This window comes from Octopus sinensis, linkage group LG24 (assembly GCF_006345805.1).
Source record: "Octopus sinensis linkage group LG24, ASM634580v1, whole genome shotgun sequence".
Taxonomy (NCBI): Eukaryota; Metazoa; Mollusca; class Cephalopoda; order Octopoda; family Octopodidae; genus Octopus; species Octopus sinensis.
Genome location: NC_043020.1, coordinates 11746415 through 11767179, shown reverse-complemented (window position 1 = coordinate 11767179; position 20765 = coordinate 11746415). Strand labels below are relative to the sequence as shown.

The 20765-nt window shown below is 39.8% G+C and overlaps 1 long non-coding RNA gene and 1 other non-coding gene across 2 annotated transcripts; one reads left to right on the top strand and one right to left on the bottom strand.

Annotated features, from left to right (window-relative positions):
• The first annotated feature begins 513 nt into the window (after window positions 1-513).
• On the top strand, window positions 514-14281 carry LOC118767739. Its single transcript, XR_005003649.1, has 3 exons — window positions 514-766; window positions 8796-8805; window positions 14270-14281. It is a non-coding gene; the product is annotated as an uncharacterized LOC118767739 (long non-coding RNA).
• A 4391-nt stretch (window positions 14282-18672) lies between these two features.
• On the bottom strand, window positions 18673-18744 carry Trnat-cgu. The gene has a single exon. It is a non-coding gene; the product is annotated as a tRNA-Thr (tRNA).
• Window positions 18745-20765: the final 2021 nt, after the last annotated feature.

The window sequence follows — 20765 nt, the reverse complement described above, 5'->3', positions numbered from 1 at the left end:
ATGGAAAAGTAGATGTTAATGCAATGATGTGGAGGAGGAGTGTATCTATTTGGATCCTTTAAATTCAATTACAAATTATTTAGATCAATTTTGTTATAAAATATTCAAAATTTGACCCCCAAGTGTTCTTCGAGCCTCGGCTTTATCCTTTCACTGTGTAACATAAATGTCCACATCACAGAGAAAAGAAAAACAAAAAAGCAATAATTTTTAATTGTTCTATTATTTTTACAAATGTGACATTTGTTTTTTTGTTCATTTTTAAACCTACTTTACAAAATTAACTCCCTTGGATGCTATGAATTAATAGCCCCTTTTTTTCTCCGTTTTTTTTTCTCCTGAAAGTTTATTCACAAACAACGACAAAAGCATACCAACACACCAGACACATTACACAATCATATATATATATTTGTGTGTGTGTACATACATACATACATATATAAAGATATATATATATATATATATATATACATATGCATACATATATATATATATACTCACACACACACACACACATATATATATACATAGACACACACACACACATATGTATATATGTAGATACATAAATATATTATTGTCCAGCAGTATATTCCTGGTTATGGCATATAAATGGTCAGTATGTGACCAATGGTTTCGTGCAGACTATTGCACCTCTCAATTGCTGCTGGTAACATGTCACCCACTACAATCTGTCTCATGTTTGACTTTGACAGCTAAACTAGTAACACCACCAATTTTGCTTGGTGAGGAGAGTGATTATGTCCTCATAACTTAGTGGTTCGGTAAAAGAGTCCAATAGAATAAGGCAGCGAGCTGGCAGAATCGTTAACTTGTTGGGCGAAATGCTTAACGATATTTTGTCTGCTGTTACGTTCTGAGTTCAAATAACGCCAAGGTCGACTTAGCCTTTCATCCTTTCGGGATCGATAAATTAAGTACCAGTTAGGCACTGGAGTCGATGTAATCGACTTAATCCGTTTGTCTGTCCTTGTTTATCCTCTCTGTGTTTAGCCCCTTGTGGGCAGTAAAGAAATAGGTATTTCGTCTGCCATTAAGTTCTGAGTTCAAATTCCGCCAAGGTCGACTTAGCCTTTCACCCTTTCAGGGTCGATAAATGAGAACGACAATAAATCTGAAGTGATGAACGAATGTATAGTGTGTGTGTGTATGTTTATTTGGGAAAAAAAACAACAAATAACCATCCTGTAATATAACAATATGTGTGTGTAGATAAATTGACAGATAGATAGATAGATAGAAAGATAGATAGATAGACAGAGCAATAGACAGAAATATAGATAGATAGATAGATACGTAGATACATAGATAAATATGTAGATATAGTTTACATCATATTTTCCACTGAGTATGGATAGAACTATCATTTATTAGTTTAATTCAGCCAATCATGCCACAAAGCACAGCAAATCTTATTTATGTTACCTAGAGAAACAAGGTCTTTCTGTGCACTTGCTTTGGATCTATAACCTATATCAAACTTCAAATACTTGTCATGACTATAGGGTCCAGACAAGCCTAGCAACATTTTTTTATTAGTTGTGACCCCAGTTAGAAATAGAAGCTGTTGTAAAAATTCTTAAAGTTAATGCAATATTTGTTATTTTACTTTAGATTCTTTGGTAGTTAAGCTTAAGCCATAGTAATAATATCTATGTATATATATATACACTCCTTATCAATGTCGACTTTGCCTTTCATCCTTCGAGGTCAATAAAATAAGTACTGGGGTCGATTTAATCAACTTACCTGTCCCCCCACCCAAATTTCAGGCCCTGTGAATATAGTAGAAAGCATTATTATTATTATCATTATCATTAGCATCATTATTATTACTATTATTACTATCATTATTATTATTATTATTATTATTATTGTGTCCCCCAGATCATGAGTGTTTTAACTCAGTTTTTGTTTTAGTGATAGTTCATTTGGCAATAATATTTATTCCCTCCATTCTTTCATGCAACCCCTCTAAAAAACAACGCTTTCCCTTGGTTGCCATTGTAGACTTCTTGTAATAATGAAGGCAACATTGCATGCGAGAAGGGTCAAGCAGAATAAACTAAGCAGTATAAACAATATAAAAAGTCTTGCGTACATGATGGCGTAAGGGGGTGATGGTGTGAAGGTGTTTAGTGTGTGGGTGGGTGTGGGTGGGGTGTTTAATGAAGAATAGTATTTTTCTGTCATTCATCTTAAATTACAAATTTTGGTGCAAGTTTTTATTTTTTCCTATTTTCTTTTCTTTAACTGATTCTAACCAATGGGTATGAACATTAATCACTGTATGTATGTATGTATATATATGTATATATATATATATATACATATATATATATATATACACACATATATATATATATATAAACATATATATATATATATATATATACATACATACATACATATATATATATATATATATATATATATATATATATATATACATACATACATGTATATATACATATATATATATATTATATATATATATATATATATATATTATATATATATATAACACACACATATATATATATACATATATAATATATATACACACATATACATACATATATACATACATACATACATACATACACATATATATATATATTATATATATATATATATATATATATATATATTACAGATAAGAAAATGGAGAAACACATGAGTTGGTTTATCAGCTTTAGGATATTAGAATGTTGCCTTATTTAATTATCAAAACTACACCATAATAACATGCATATATACAGTATAAAATTCATTACATTTAAGATTAGAATACAAGTGGTTATTAAAAAAAAAACATTAATATAAATTGTTAGAAGCATTAAAATCACTTACAGCTGTTTCAGCCTATGGAAAAAGTAATTTCTTTGTGCCTATACTTGTCAATTATATTGACACACACAAACACACACACACACATAATATACATACACTGGGTCCCCCCATATCCCCTGTTATTGTTTCCTGAGCAGCTTCAATAGAAGCTCTTGATACTGCTGAATCAAACAATTATGTTGTGAGATGTTGAAACTGTTAAGACATCCAATCAACGAAGGGGTCATGTATTTGTGTTGGTTGTATGTATTATTTATATATTTTGTTTCATATATATATGTGTGTGTGTATCTATATATATATAGATATAGATATCTATATAGAGTATTAAATTTTTACAAATTTATTACCAGTGGCCTAGCATGTATAAAAAAGTCAATAGACAACATATTATTCAATATAAAGTAGTATACATTTAAACACAAAGAGAAATTTACCTGTAACAGGTAATTTCTACATACTAGGAGACAGTCAAAAACGACTTGAGATAACAAAAAATTTGAACAATTTCAAAGGGTAAAAGTTTTAATTTTTTATTCCCTTTGAAATTACTTAAATTTTTTGTGGTCTTAGGTCATTTTTGACTGTCTCCTAGCGTGTAGAAATTACCTGTTATAGGTAAATTTCTCTTTTGGGATTAAATGTACACTATTTCATATATATATACACACACACACACACACACACACATATATATATATATATAACTAATGTAGGATAAAATTTTTTTCGGGAAAAAAATTTTATCAATGGCCAGCATATCAAAAAATACCTTTAAAGGTTAAATTTATAAATAATTTACAAAATAAGGGCAAAAGAAAAATTCTAATGCCAAATATGCCAAAAAAAAGACAAAAATTGTCAATAACCTTTATAATTTATGCGTCTCGAAACAAACCGATAGAAATTTCTGAAAAATCCGTTATTACCGTATGTGTATATATATCATCATCATCATCGTTTAACGTCCGCTTTCCATGCTAGCATGGTTGGACGGTTCAACTGGGGTCTGGAAGCCCGAAGGCTGCACCAGGCCAGTCAGATGTGGCAGTGTTTCTACAGCTGGATGCCCTTCCTAACGCCCACCACTCCGAGAGTGTAGTGGGTGATTTATGTGCCACCGACACAGGTGCAGACGAGGCTGGCAGACGGCCACGCTCGGATGGTGTTTTTTTTTATGTGCCACCGACACAGGTGCCAGACGAGGCTGGCAGACGGCACGCTCGGATGGTGTTTTTTTATGGTGCCACCGACACAGGTGCCAGACGAGGCTGGCAGACGGCCACGCTCGGATGGTGTTTTCTTATGTGTCACCGACACAGGTGCTAGACGAGGCTGGCGGACGGCCACGCTCGGATGGTGTTTGTTACGTGCCCTCAGCACGGAGGCCAGTCATTGCGGTACTGGCTACGGTCACGTTCGGATGGTTTTCTTATGTGCCACCGGCACTGTACCACAAGGATACAATTCCATTGATGTTCATCTATTTTGATTTGGTTCGATTTGATTTGATACGATTCGATTCGATTCTCACTTGCCTCAACAGGTCTTCACAAGTGTCACAAGAAGGAAGGTATGCACAGGTGGACTGACTACGTCCCAGGTAGGGGCCACATATTTTATATTTTATATTTTATAATTTAGCGTACTTAAAACCATAACAAATTTACGATAAATCTAACAACCGTATGTTTACTCTGCAACAAACCGGTGTTATAAATTTTAAGTTACCCATGAAATAAGTATCTGACTTAGTAACATACTGATATTTAAAAATATATTTATATCTAAATTAAATATTTATGTAATGCATGGATGGTTCTTCTTTTATTATTGAGGCACAATTATAATTTTAAAGGACTATATTGTAGCATAGTGCTTCCCTTTTTGTTTATCTATGTGCTAGTTGTTGCTTGTAATTATGTATGTGTATAAGTGTATGCATATACATATTACTATGTGTGTATGTGCGATTGATCTGTAGATGCGTGTGTGAATATTGGCGTTCCTGACTAAACAACCGTATAATTTTCTTTTGTGATTTAAATTTCAAACCAATAGCCAATCGAATTAATCTATATTTTCTTTACCTAGTGGTCAGCATTTCTTAACTCATAGTTATTTCGATCTTGTAAGGATGGACTTGGTGCTAACTTAACTGTATCTATTTTTTTATTTTTTTCATTATTATTATTATTATTATTATTATTATTATTATTATTATTATTATTATTATTAATAGTAATTTTTATTAACTTTATAGCTTTAGAATCTTATGAACTGTACCACGGATTTAATTATTATTTTTCATCTCCATATATGTTAGCCTTTTTTTTTTTTTTTTATATATATAAAAAAAACTATTAGCCAATATGTATAATATCGGTACTTATTGATATTAATATATACACTATTATATATTTTGTTTTATTTTGTTCTGTTTACCTTCCTTTTTGTACAAATGTGTATTATATTATATAAGTGTAGCTTTATGATGTATAAGTTTTTATATTTTACATTTTTATATTTTTATATTATATGTATATGATCATCATCATCATCATCATCATCATTTAGCGTCCGTTTTCCATGCTAGCATGGGTTGGACGGTTCAACTGGGGTCTGGGGAGCCCGAAGGCTGCACCAGGCCAGTCAGATCTGGCAGGTTTCTACAGCTGGATGCCCTTCCTAACGCCAACCACTCCGAGAGTGTAGTGGGTGATTTTATGTGCCACCGACACAGGTGCCAGACGAGGCTGGCGAACGGCCACGCTCGGATGGTGTTTTTATGTGCCACCGACACAGGTGCCAGACGAGGCTGGCAGACGGCCACGCTCGATGGATGGTTTTTATGTGCCACCGACACAGGTGCCAGATGAGGCTGGCAGGTGCCAGACGAGGCTGGCAGACGGCCACGCTCGGATGGTGTTTTTATGTGCCACCGACACAGGTGCCAGATGAGGCTGGCGGACGGCCACGATCGGATGGTGTTTGTTACGTCCCCAAAGCACGGAGGCCAGTCTATGCGGTACTGGCTACGGCCACGTTCGGATGATTTTCTTGTGTGCCACCGGCACTGGTACCACAAAGATACAAATTCCATTTATGCTCATCTATTTTGATTTGTTTTGATTTGATTTGATTTTCACTTGCCTCAACAGGTCTTCACAAGTGTCACTTGCCTCAACAGGTCTTCACAAGTGTCACTTGCCTCAACAGGTCTTCACTTGCCTCAACAGGTCTTCACAAGTGTCACTTGCCTCAACAGGTCTTCACAAGTGTCACAAGAAGGAAGGTATGCACAGGTGGACTGTCTACGTCGCCGGGTCTTCGGATGGTGTCTTTATGTGCCACCGACACAGGTGCCAGATGTGGCTGGCGAACGGCCACGATCGGATGGTTTTCTTGTGTGCCACCGGTACTGGAACCACAAAGATACAAATTCCATTGATGTTCATCTATTTTGATTTGGTTTGATTTTCACTTGCCTCAACAGGTCTTCACAAGTGTCACGCGTGTCCTTGTGTGCCACCGGTACTGGAACCACAAAGATACAAATTCCATTGATGTTCATCTATTTTGATTTGGTTTGATTTTTGATTTTCACTTGCCTCAACAGGTCTTCACAAGTGTCACGCGTGTCACACACTTGCCTCAACAGGTCTCCACAAGTGTCACACACTTGCCTCTGCCTCAACAGGTCTTCACAAAGTGTCACACACTTGCCTCTGCCTCAACAGGTCTTCACAAGTGTCATAAGAGGGAAGGTATGCACAGGTGGACTGACTACGTCGCCGGGTCTTTGGATGGTGTTTTTATGTGCCACCGACACAGGTGCCAGGTGAGGCTGGCGAACGGCCACGATCAGATGGTGTTTGTTGTGCCCACAGCACGGAGGCCAGTCGATGCGGTACCAGCTACGGCCACTTCGGATGGTTTTCTTGTGTGCCACCGGGACTGGAACCACAAAGATACAAATTCCATTGATATTCATCTATTTTGATTTGGTTTGATTTTTGATTTTTGATTTTCACTTGCCTCAACAGGTCTTCACAAGTGTCACACACTTGCCTCAACAGGTCTTCACAAGTGTCATAAGAGGGAAGGTATGCACAGGTGGACTGACTACGTCGCCGGGTCTTCGGATGGTGTCTTTATGTGCCACCGGCACAGGTGCCAGATGAGGCTGGCGAACGGCCACGATCGGATGGTGTTTGTTGTGCCCACAGCACGGAGGCCAGTCGATGCGGTACTGGTTACGGCCACGTTTGGGTGGTTTTCTTGGTGCCACCGGCACTGGTACCACAAAGAATACAATTCCACTGATGTTCATCTATTTTGATTTGTTTTGATTTTGATTTTTTTTCACTTGCCTCAACAGGTCTTCATAAGTGTCACAAGAAGGAAGGTATGCACAGGACTGACTACGTCCCAGGTCGGGGCCACGGGTTATGGCCTGACTAGTCTTGCCGGGTCTTCTCATGCACAGCATACTTCCATAGGTCTCGGTCTCTAGACATTTCCTTAGTGAGACCTAAAGTTCGAAGGTCGTGCTTCACCACCTCGTCCCAGGTTTTCTGGGTCTACCTCTTCCACAGGTTCCCTCCACTGCTAGGGTGTAGCACTTTTGCACACAACTATCTTCAGCCTTTCTGTCACATGACCATACCAGCGCAGCCGTCTCTCTTGCACGCCACAACTGACGCTTCTTAGGTTCAGCTTTTCTCTCAAGGAACTTACACTCTGACGATTATGAACACTGACATTACACATCCATCGGAGCATACTGGCTTCATTTCTTGCGAGCTTACGCATATCCTCAGCAGTCACGGCCCATGTTTCACTACCATGTAGCATGGCTGTACGTACACATGCATCATACAGTCTGCCTTTTACTCTGAGCGAGAGGCCTTTGTCACCAGCAGGGGTAAGAGCTCTCTAAACTTTGCCCAGGCTATTCTTACTCTAGCAGTTACACTTTCAGCACACCCACCCCCGCTACTGACTTGGTCTCCTAGGTAGCGGAAGCTATCAACTACTTCTAGTTTGTCTCCCTGGAACGTGGCAGAAGTTGGTCTCTGCATATTTCCAGTGTTTATTGCTCCTGAGCATTTGCCACAGACAAAAACTATTTTCCTAGTTAGCCTTCCTTTGACATTGCTGCACCTCTTATGTGTCCATAGCTTACACTTGGTGCATCTTATAGAGTTTCTACCTACACCTTTTTTACAGATCGAGCAGGGCCATCTACCTGAAGGCGTTTGTGATTGATCTACCTTCCTACTTATTAGAACTTTGGTTTTGGCTAGGTTGATTCTAAGGCCCTTCGATTCTAATCCTTGTTTCCACACCTGGAACTTCTCCTCCAGTTCTGATAGTGACTCAGCAATTAGAGCAAGGTCATCAGCATAGAGGAGCTCCCAGGGGCAACCTGTCTTGAATTCCTCCGTTATTGCCTGGAGGACTATGATAAATAGGAGGGGGGACTGAGACTGAACCTTGTGGACCCCAACCTCTACCGGAATTCTTCACTGTACTCGTTGCCCACCCTCACCTTACTAGCAGCGTCTCTGTACATGGCTTGCACAGCTCTCACCAACCATTCTTCTATCCCTAGTTTCCTCATTGACCACCAGATAAGGGACCGGGGGACCCTGTCAAAGGCTTTCTCCAAGTCAACAAAAGCCAGGTACAAGGGCTTATCTTTGGCTAGGTATTTCTCCTGCAGCTGTCTTACCAGGAATATAGCATCAGTAGTACTTTTCCCTGGCACGAACCCAAACTGCATATCATCTAAGGTAACTCTCTCTCTAATTAGTTCGGCTACAACCCTCTCCGTAACCTTCATTACCTGATCCAGCAGCTTGATGCCCCTGTAGTTATTTGTCTCTAGGGCGTCGCCTTTACCTTTGTAGCAGTTGACTATTAGTTGACTATTATTATATTTTTCACTATTATAACAAATTTAATTTAATTCTCTGAAGAGGCCGTGGGGCATCCTTGTTAATGCCTCATTTATACCTGCCTTTATGGCTTATAGGTTAAATGAGGTATGACTGTCCTCACTGCCGAAACAGCTGTCAGTTTTGATTTATTTGCATATTATATTTGAAAATTTTTTACTTATATCTCTTTATCTTTTTACTATTACTGATATCTCATTTCATTTTATGTATTGCCTTTACTCATATGTAATGGTGTATTAAAGTATGGATTGAGTATCATCGGATAGTTGATGTTTTACTGATTTAAGTATATTTCTCCATTCTCTAATTTTGTAGTATATATATATATATATATATATATCTGAGAATGACCAGTGAACATTTCTTACAATATATTCTAGGAATAATCATGTTGTTATATATGAAACACAATTTCAATACAAATTATATCATCTACCAAGATTTTAGTAAATTACATATTCAAATGTAATATGCTGTCCAGTAGAATTGAGGTAATATGTTCTCAAGTCAAACAGCAACAAACTCACCTGTTCCGAACTCTCGATCAACAAAGTCATCACATACAATTGGAAGGCGTCTTTCAAGAAATGGATGCTGGACAAATTTCCCATGAAGGTGTTTGTAACGTTCATCATCAGGGTGGACAGCAACTGCTGTGTCTCCCAGCATTGTTTCAACACGTGTTGTAGCAACAATTATTTTTTCATCTGAGTCTACATATATATATATTATGGTTTTTGGAGTGAACAGATATAAATATTTATTTATATTTATTCTAAGTATTGTTATTCTAATCCTTGTAAATATTAAAAATTTAGTTTTCTAACCCCGCCATATGTACCAATATTTTGGATTTTGTCTGATCAGTCTCACCATATAGTGAACACCTTATCATTTTAATCGTTAATTTGTGAGATCAAAAAGGAAGAAGAAGAAAAAGATTTCAGCTTGTATTTAAAGTAAATAAATAAAATATATTAGAACCAACTAATTTGACTGAGTTTTTATTAACCCTGTAACTCAAATGGAGGTGCAGTGGCCCAGTGGTTAGGGCAGCGGACTCGCGGTCATAGGATCGCGGTTTCGATTCCCAGACCGGGCGTTGTGAGTGTTTATTGAGAGAAAACACCTAAAAGCTCCACGAGGCTCCGGCAGGGGATGGTGGTACTCTTTCACCTGCTGTACTCTTTCACCACAACTTTCTCTCACTCTTACTTCCTGATTCTGTTGTACCTGTATTTCAAAGGGCCGGCCTTGTCACTCTCTGTGTCACGCTGAATATCCCCGAGAACTACATTAAGGGTGCACGTGTCTGTGGAGTGCTCAGCCACTTACACGTTAATTTCACGAGCAGGCTGTTCCATTGATTCAGATCAACCGGAACCCTCGTCGTCGTAACCGACGGAGTGCTTCCACAACTCAAAGTGGTGGTTGTTTGTTGGGGGGTATTTGTGGAGTTGAGGGTGAGGAACACAGTGGTCTGTTTCAACTGGGAATATGTATGCCAAACCAGGTTTCATATGTGGGGGTACACTTGGGGTAAAAGATTGTTATTTTGGTAGCCCTTATTTAAAATAGTATCAAAAGATGATGAAGAGGAGGAAGCTGTCAAGTAGGGTGGTCCTACCTTGCTTTGCCTTAGCTCAACCACCTTTGGAGTTGTGGAGGCACCGTCACAACATACAGACAGCATCGTCATCATCATCATTTAATGTCCATTTTCCATGCTGGCATGGGTTGGCAGAGTCTAGCCAGGCAGAAGATTGCACCAAGCATCACTGTCTGTTTTGGCAGGGTTTCTATGGTTGGATGCCCTTCCTAACACCAACTACTTTACAGAGTAGACTGGATGCTTTTTATGTGGCATTAGCACCAGCGAAGCCTGTTTTGTCACGGCCTTTACATTTAGATGCCCTTCCAAACACCAACTATTTTACAGTATGGACTAAATGCACCAGCACTGGTAGGGTCACCGAGTAACTTGAAAGACAAATATCTTGGAGGTGGGGTGCATTGGAGGAGGTGACTTTGTGCCAGGTGATGAGAGGTTAGAGCGTGACAGAGAGATAAAAGCAGGTATCTTACTTTTAGGGAGATACATGGTTATCCAATCAGAGGTAGAGAACAAGAAAGAGAGAGATCAAAAATGATGACACAAACAACATGGCTTGGTTAATGGTTTTTTTTTCAAAACCTGACAGAGCCCATCTTATTTCTTTAATGCCCACAAGGGGCTAAACATTGATGGGACAAACAAGGACAGACAAAGGGATTAAGCCAATTAGATCGACCCTAGTGTGTAACTGGTACTTAATTTATCGACCCCGAAATGATGATGATGATGATGATGATGATGATGATGATGATGATGATGGTGGTGGTGATGGTGATGGAGATGAGGAGGAGGAGGAGAGTATGATTGTGGTGGTGGTGATGACGTTGATGAACACAATCTTTTTATATTTCTAATATGATATTGATTTTTAAAATATATAGCATTTGTGTTTGTCTCCCAACCACTGCTTAACAACTGGTGTCAGTTTGTTTACATCCCCGTAACTTAGCAGTTCAGCAAAACAGACTAATAGAATAAGCACTGTACTTAAAATTAAAAAAAGTACTAGGAGCAATTAGTTTGATCCTGGGATTGAAAATCTGCCCTTCATTTGGTTTTTGAACATCAAGCACTGAGACCTGATTTAAAAGCCTTTGGAATGCTAGTAGGTAAGGCTTGAGTGATTCATGCCATCTTGGTTGGCGTTTCGTCAGATGAAATCAGAGATCAATGAGAAAATAAATGACATTTGCTTTGTTAATTTTACCTCAAAATTAGAACTTTGGGACTAATTGGCCAACGGTTGGAGTTCAAATTGGGACTGGAACAATAGAATGATTGCATTACAGAATTAATTCTCATCCGTCCTTTACCACTGATCAAACACCACTGAGACATAGAGTCATTATAGATGTATTTTAGTCATGCGTGGAGGCGCAATGGCCCAGTGGTTAGGGCAGCGGACTCGCGGTCATACGATCGCAGTTTCGATTCCCAGACCGGCCGTTGTGAGTGTTTATTGAGCGAAAACACCTAAAAGCCCCACGAGGCTCCGGCAGGGGGTGGTGGTGATCCCTGCTGTACTCTTTCACCACAACTTTCTCTCACTCTTACTTCCTGTTTCTGTTGTACCTGTATTTCAAGGGGCTGGCCTTGTCACTCTCTGTGTCACGCTGAATATCCCCGAGAACTACGTTAAGGGTGCACGTGTCTGTGGAGTGCTCAGCCACTTACACGTTAATTTCACGAGCAGGCTGTTCCATTGATTCGGATCAACTGGAACCCTCATCGTCGTAACCGACGGAGTGCTTCCACAATATAGTCATGCTATTTAGCTCTCTCTAGTTTTGAGCTGCAACCCCAAATAGCCCTCTGCAAGAACTAGCTTAAATGTCTGCACAGATCATCATGATCATCATCGTTTAATAGTGGGTGCTTTTTACGTGCCACCTGCACAGGTGCCAGACGAGGCTGGCAAACAGCCACGATCGGATGGTGCTTTTTACGTGCCACGGGGGCCAGACGAGGCTGCACCCTTTTAAAGCCTAGCCAGGTTCATGGGCCCGGTTTCCTGGTTTCTATGGCGTACGTGTTCCCCAGATGGACAGGACACCAGTCCATCGCAGTGTTACTCATTTTTGCAAGCTGAGTGGACTGGCGCAATGTGAAATGAAGTGTTTTGCTCAAGAACACAACGCGTTGCCCGGTCCAGGAATTGAAACCACAATCTTACGATCATGATGCTGACACCCTAACCACTAAGCCATGAGCCTCCACAGTATATTTAAAAATAACATCATTTTTTTATGGTAGATCACTGTGTCCTAAAAACACTCCTCCCCTCTTCCTTTAATTTGTTTGTCTTTGTATCTATATTAAAAACCATTGTGGAGGCGCAATGGCCCAGTGGTTAGGGCAGCGGACTCACGGTCATAGGATCGCGGTTTCGATTCCCAGACCGGGCGTTATGAGTGTTTATTGAGCGAAAACACCTAAAGCTCCACGAGGCTGTGGCAGGGGATGGTGGTGATCCCTGCTGTACTCTTTCACCACAACTTTCTCTCACTCTTACTTCCTGTTTCTGTTGTACCTGTATTTCAAAGGGCCGGCCTTGTCACTCTCTGTGTCACGCTGAATATCCCCGAGAACTACGTTAAGGGTACACGTGTCTGTGGAGTGCTCAGCCACTTACACGTTAATTTCACAAGCAGGCTGTTCCGTTGATTCGGATCAACTGGAACCCTCATCGTCGTAACCGACGGAGTGCTTCCACATTATAGTCATGCTATTTAGCTCTCTCTAGTTTTGAGCTGCAACCCCAAATAGCCCTCTGCAAGAACTAGCTTAAATGTCTGCACAGATCATCATCATCATCGTTTAACGTCCATTTTCCATGCTGGCATGGGTTGGATGATTCAACTTAGGGTCTGGGAAGCCAGGAGGCTGCACCAGGCTCCAGTCTTGATCTGGCAGTGTTTCTATAGCTGGATGCCCTTCCTAACGCCAACCACTCCGTGAGTGTAGTGGGTGCTTTTTACGTGCCACCTGCACAAGTGCCAGACAAGGCTGGCAAACAGCCACGATCGGATGGTGCTTTTTACGTGCCACGGGGGCTAGAAGAGGCTGCACCCTTTTAAAGCCTAGCCAGGTTCATGGGCCCGGTTTCCCGGTTTCTATGGCGTACATGTTCCCCAGATGGACAGGACACCAGTCCATCGCAGCATTACTCATTTTTGCAAGCTGAGTGGACTGGAGCAACATGGAATGATGTGTTTTGCTCAAGAACACAACGCGTCACCCGGTCCAGGAACTGAAACCACAATCTTACGATTATGATGCTGACACCCTAACCACTAAGCCATGAGCCTCCACAGTATATTAAAAAATAGCATCATTTTTTAATGGTAGATCACTGTGTCCTAAAAACACTCCTCCCCTCTGCCTTTAATTTGTTTGTCTTTGTATCTATATTAAAAACCATTGTGGAGGCGCAATGGCCCAGTGGTTAGGGCAGCGGACTCACGGTCATAGGATCGCGGTTTCGATTCCCAGACCGGGCGTTGTGAGTGTTTATTGAGCGAAAACACCTAAAGCTCCACGAGGCTGTGGCAGGGGATGGTGGTGACCCCTGCTGTACTCTTTCACCACAACTTTCTCTCACTCTTACTTCCTGTTTCTGTTGTACCTGTATTTCAAAGGGCCGGCCTTGTCACTCTCTGTGTCACGCTGAATATCCCCGAGAACTACGTTAAGGGTACATGTGTCTGTGGAGAGCTCAGCCACTTACACGTTAATTTCACGAGCAGGCTGTTCCGTTGATTCGGATCAACCGGAACCCTCATCGTCGTAACCGACGGAGTGCTTCCACTAGATTAAAAACCATTATTATCTCAGACAAAAGAATGTCATAAGTGAAAAGTTAACAGCCAAGTCTTTTATGATTGATAAAACAAGACAGTCACTGAAATACATGTAACAGGCAGTTTCAATAGGTTTGTTATCTTTATAATAGAGGCATCACATGCACCAAAAATAGAATATAACAACCATGTATAAACAGGTGTGGCACAGGAGTGGCTGTGTGGTAAGTAGCTTGCTTACCAACCACATGGTTCCGGGTTCAGTCCCACTGCGTGGCATCTTGGGCAAGTGCCTTCTGCTATAGCCCCGGGCCGACCAATGCCTTGTGAGTGGATTTGGTAGACGGAAACTGAAAGAAGCCTGTCGTATATATGTGTGGCTGTGTGGTAAGTAGCTTGCTAACCAACCACATGGTTCCGGGTTCAGTCCCACTGCGTGGCATCTTGGGCAAGTGCCTTCTGCTATAGCCCCGGGCCGACCAATGCCTTGTGAGTGGATTTGGTAGACGGAAACTGAAAGAAGCCTGTCGTATATATGTGTGGCTGTGTGGTAAGTAGCTTGCTAACCAACCACATGGTTCCGGGTTCAGTCCCACTGCGTGGCATCTTGGGCAAGTGCCTTCTGCTATAGCCCCGGGCCAACCAATGCCTTGTGAGTGGATTTGGTAGGCGGAAACTGAAAGAAGCCTGTCGTATATATGTGTATATATATAAAATTAATTAAGGGTAGAAATTGATATTTATCAATTAAAACCAGTGGTCTAGCATATTAAAAAAGAATCCGAAGATTAAAATATTTATATACCAATTAAGGACTGAACACGAAAAGTGGACAGTCAACATGCCAGATATAGACGTCAAATCGCCATTCTCCACAAAAGATTATGTTCTCAAGTCTTTTGTGGAGAATGGCGATTTGACGTCTATATCTAGCATGTTGACTGTCCACTTTTCGTGTTCAGTCCTTAATTGGTATGTGTATATATATATTATATATATATATATATATATAATATATATATATATATATATATATATATATATATATGTGTGTGTGTGTGTGTATATGTTTGTGTGTCTGTGTTTGTCCCCCCACCATCGCTTGACAACCAATGCTGGTGTGTTTACGTCCCCGTCACTTAGCGGTTCGGCAAAAAGAGACCGATAGAATAAGTACTGGGCTTACAAAGAATAAGTCCCGGGGTCGATTTGCTCGACTAAAGGCGGTGCTCCAGCATGGCCGCAGTCAAATGACTGAAACAAGTAAAAGAGTAAAGAGAGTATTTATAAATAGCTGCAAAAAATTATTATCAGGGTTGGAGCAAATGAGTATTATTTAATGCATGTTTGACTGAGAATATTCTCTACTTTACAAAAACTATTTCAGCTAAATAAATTATCGTCGGCAATCTTTCGTCTCTAGTAGACCTTTCTGTTGATTTCCGTAAAAAATTTTTTTTTTTTACATATAGGCTTGCGGCAACTTTTGAAGTAATGAGAGCGAAAGAGACTAAGAGAAAGCGATTGTATGACGAGGGAAGTTCTTTTGAAGTTACCGTGCATGGGAAGCATTGATGTACATGTGTGTGTGTGTGTGTGTTTGATGGGGTGTGGGAGACAGTATGTTGTGTAAGTGAAGTGCTTCTGTTAGTGTGTGTGAAGAGACAGTAATGTGTGAAAGAAAGATAACTGAAATTTTTTACTAGGTGTATGTGTATATGTATGTATATTACTTCAAAAGTTCCCGCAAGCCCAGAAGTAAAAAAAAAAAAATTTTTACGGAAATCGACGGAAAGGTCTACTAGAGACGAAAGATCACCTTATCGTCTCTAAACACATTTAAAACACTATAAAATGATGTGATCACTGTTTCAGAAAATTATAGCCATTCTCATTGTGCATACAAAAAAAAAAGGCCCAGTGGTTAGGGCAGCGGACTCGCGGTCGTAGGATCGCGGTTTTGATTCCCAGATCGGGCATTGAGAGTGTTTATTGAGCGAAGATACCTAAAGCTCCACGAGGCTCCGGCAGGGGGTGGTGGTGATCCCTGCTGTACTCTTTCACCACAACTTTCTCTCACTCTTTCTTCCTTTTACTGTTGTACCTGTATTTCAAAGGGCCGGCCTTGTCACTCTCTGTGTCACGCTGAATATCCCCGAGAACTACGTTAAGGGTACACTCTCTCTTCCTGTTTCTGTTGTACCTGTATTTCAAAGGGCCGGCCTTGTCACTCTCTGTGTCACGCTGAATATCCCCGAGAACTACGTTAAGGGTACACGTGTCTGTAGAGTGCTCAGCCACTTACACGTTAATTTCACGAGCAGGCTGTTCCGTTGATCGGATCAACCGGAACCCTCGTCGTCGGAACCGACGGAGTGCTTCCATCCACAAAAAAAAAATTTACCTGGGGTAAAATGAGTAAGACAAGCAATATAAAGTAAATTTGCCTCTTCAGCTCTCCAGAATTACATTTGAAAAAAGACTGATACAAAACAATATCTATCCTTAGTATTCAGAGAGATGAGAAAAGCAACAAAAGTTTAAGATATCTAGGTCAAATGAAAGAGGATCTTGGAGGAGGGCTCTCTTTCCTTGTTTCAGTCATTTGACTGCGGCCATGCTGGAGCACCGCCTTTAGTCGAGCAAATCGACCCCGGGACTTATTCTTTGTAAGCCCAGTACTTATTCTATCGGTCTCTCTTTTGCCGAACCGCTAAGTGACGGGGACGTAAACACACCAGCATCGGTTGTCAAGCAATGCTAGGGGGACAAACACAGACACACAAACATACACACACACATATATATATATATACATATATACGACGGGCTTCTTTCAGTTTCCGTCTACCAAATCCACTCACAAGGCATTGGTCGGCCCGGGGCTATAGCAGAAGACACTTGCCCAAGATGCCGCGCAGTGGGACTGAACCCGGAACCATGTGGCTGGTTAGCAAGCTACTTACCACACAGCCACTCCTGCTCGTGATATGAAATTAACAAAACTTGGTTAAATCTACAAACCCAACATAAAATATCCTGTGTAGCAACACGATCTGTGGGAGTGTCTCTCTTCCTGATATATTTGCATGCCATGCTGTTAAAAGAGAAGAAATTATTGAAATTATTCATTACCCATTTTGCCCCGAATTATGCTTTTTTTTTTTTTGAAAATTGAAAACTATCAAATTAAATATTATTGTGGGAGAAAATTGACTTGGAATTCAACAACGGAGAAGAAATATTGATTGCTAAACACCAAAAATTATCCAGATATTTTATTAGCAACCTTAATTACAATTGGGTGAGAGTTGAGGAAAAATTTCTAGAAAAAAAAAGCACCTGTCATCTGATTGGGATCTTTTCGGTTTGAACGGCAGTTTTTAACATAATTTCTAGGTAACTAAAACATTTTTAACTTCATATACTGGTAGAATGTGTTTATAAAACATCTTTTTCTCTTGGCTTTATTGAGAAAATTCTATGGTTTGTAAGATATTTGTTGTTGCTTTTTTCTTCAATTTCTGCAATTTCAACTAATTACTGACGTCTATTGAGGTAAAAAAAACATTCTGTGCCGTATGAATATGTCCCTCGTTTAAGAAACAGATTGGGTTTATTTACATTTGTGAAGAAAAAAAGATACCCTTCCCCCCACCCCAAACCCTAACCCTAACCCTAACTAACTCTAACCCTAAAACAGATTGAAATGCAATAGATCGATACTAGGGTCATAATTATGGGTGACAATTTCATATGACACCGCTAGAAAAAAACTGTCGTTCAAACCGAAAAGATGCCCTGATTGTTTCAAACTCTATCGTCTTCAAAAATAACTTTGGTTGTCAATGTTTACTCGCAGAGATAATGCAACGGCACAAAATGAAGATGCCATTCCTGCAATGTAATGGTTTCGAATAAGTAGAGAGAAAATAATGAGAAACGAGAAAAGTTTCCAACCTAATTGTCAATATGACAAGTGAAACTGTCCCACTGCGTGGCACCTTGGGCAAGTGTCTTCTACTATAGCCTCGGGCCGACCAAAGCCTTGTGAGTGGATTTGGTAGACGGAAACTGAAAGAAGCCTGTCGTATATATGTATATATATGTGTGTATGTATGTGTGTGTTTGTGTGTCTGTGTTTGTCCCCCTAGCATTGCTTGACAACCGATGCTGGTGTGTTTACGTCCCCGTCACTTAGCGGTTCGGCAAAAAAGAGACCAATAGAATAAGTACTGGGCTTACAAAGAATAAGTCCCGGGGTCGTTTTGCTCGACTAAAGACGGTGCTCCAGCATGGCCGCAGTCAAATGACTGAAACAAGTAAAAGAGAGTAAAGAGTAAATGAGATGCGAATCCGTAAGAAGATGTTAAGTTTAACAAAGCACGAATCCTCAGATTAAAAACCAAAACCTTAACAGAGCGTAGTTTCGATCTACGGACCTCTGGGATACGAACCCAGCACGCTTCCACTGCGCCACTCTGTCGAAGGGTGAAGATATTATCGGAAATATAAATATTTATAGTCATTTGAGTCGAGGCAATTCATTCATCCTAGTTTCTTCACATTTACATTTCTTTCTTCACCAACATACTGTAATTATAAGGAAACCGTTATTATTAATAGTATTATTGTTTTAATCGTCACTTTGTTTTTTAGATTTCGTTTTTGGATTTCTTTTTTATATATCATGCGTATATTCTGATAACACCGTTGGGGATAGGTTTCCTGCAGAACAATCATTTAGTTTCATTATATTTCCCATTGTCAATATCAACCACAACTTATTTTAAAGGCTTCTCACGCACCCATAACTCGACCATATCTTCATCTTTCCTATAAATACGTATATACATATTTACAGAAACGTATGTACGTACATAGAAAGGCAATCATTGGTTTCGGCTACATCGAACTGAGCTGCTCAGCTGATAGTGAAAGTAAATTACATACGTACATAAATGTCATACGCCGGCATTCTTTCAATCCATAAAATACATACATTTTGATTAATTTATCTATCTATCTATCTATCTATCTATCTATCTATCTATCTATCTATCTATCTATCTATCTATCTATCTATCTATCCATCTATCCATCTATCTATCTATCTATCTATCTATCTATCTATCTATCTATCTATCTATCTATCTATCTATCTATCTATCTATCTGTCTGTCTGTCTGGGTATATAACTGGCACACACACACATACATACACACACACACGCTGACACACTCATATACAGCAGTCATTGTATATATATTATGAAATTGCGGATCTTTTTGGTTTGAACGGCAGATTTTTAAAATAATTTCCACGTAACTAAACACTTTTAAACTTCGTATACTGGTACAATGTGTTTATAAAACATCTTTTTCTCTTGGCTTTATTGAGAAAATTCTATGGTTTGTAAGATATTTGTTGTTGTTTTTTTCTTCAATTTCTGCAATTTCAACCAATCAATGATGTCTTTTGAGGTAAAAAAAACATTCTGTGCCGTATGAATATGTCCCTCGTTTAAAAAACAGATTGGCTTTACTTACATTTGTGAAGAAAAAAAAAGATACCCTTTCCCCCACCCTAACCCTAACCCTAAAACAGATTGAAATGCAATAGATCGATACTAGGGTCATAATTGTGGGTGACAATTTCACATGACACCGCCAGAAAAATCTGCCGTTCAAACCGAAAAGATCCGAATTTGCCTTTATTACTTTATATGGACAGGCTTAGTAAATGTTTTTTTGTGTATGCAACTCTCTCTCTCTCTCTCTCTCTCTCTCTCTCTCTCTCTCTCTCTCTATCTCCCTCACTCCGCGTCACGAACTTTAGTTCCAAGGCTTTCCCCGCAAAGATGACGTAATACCTTAACACTGATTCACTTTCAGACGTTGTTGCCATCAGAACTCAAAGAACCTCTTCTGACACAACCAGACTCCTCATCTGACACTCCGGTAGTCCACCTCGGATGGGTATTGAGCAGGTAGAATCGTTGGCGCGTCGAACAAAATGCCGAGAACCATTTCTTCCGGCTATACCTTCTGAGTTCAAATTCCGCTGAGATCAAACATGCCTTTCATCCTTTCAGAGTCGATGAAATGAGCAGCGATAGGGTACTGGGGGTCAATGTAATACGACTAGCCCCTTCTCTCATAGTTTCAGGTCTTGTGCCTATACGAGAGAGGATTAAGGCGGCAAACTCGCAGATTCGTTGGTTTGTCAGACAAAACGGCTTGGCAGTATTTTCCTTGATCTTAACGTTCTGGGTTCAATATGTACTAGTCATAAAATCCATAGGATCAACTTGTCCTTCCCCTTAAAACTTCTTGCCTTGTACCAAAATTTGAAACTTTTTTTTTTAATTGTTCCCGAAAGAATGAAATGCTAAATTGACCTCGGTGCACACATTTGCTCTGCAAGAATTGACACAAATAATATTTCATGAATCACAAAATAGTTTTTGCCTTTTGGTTTTTGACTCCAAGAACAATAGAAAAATAT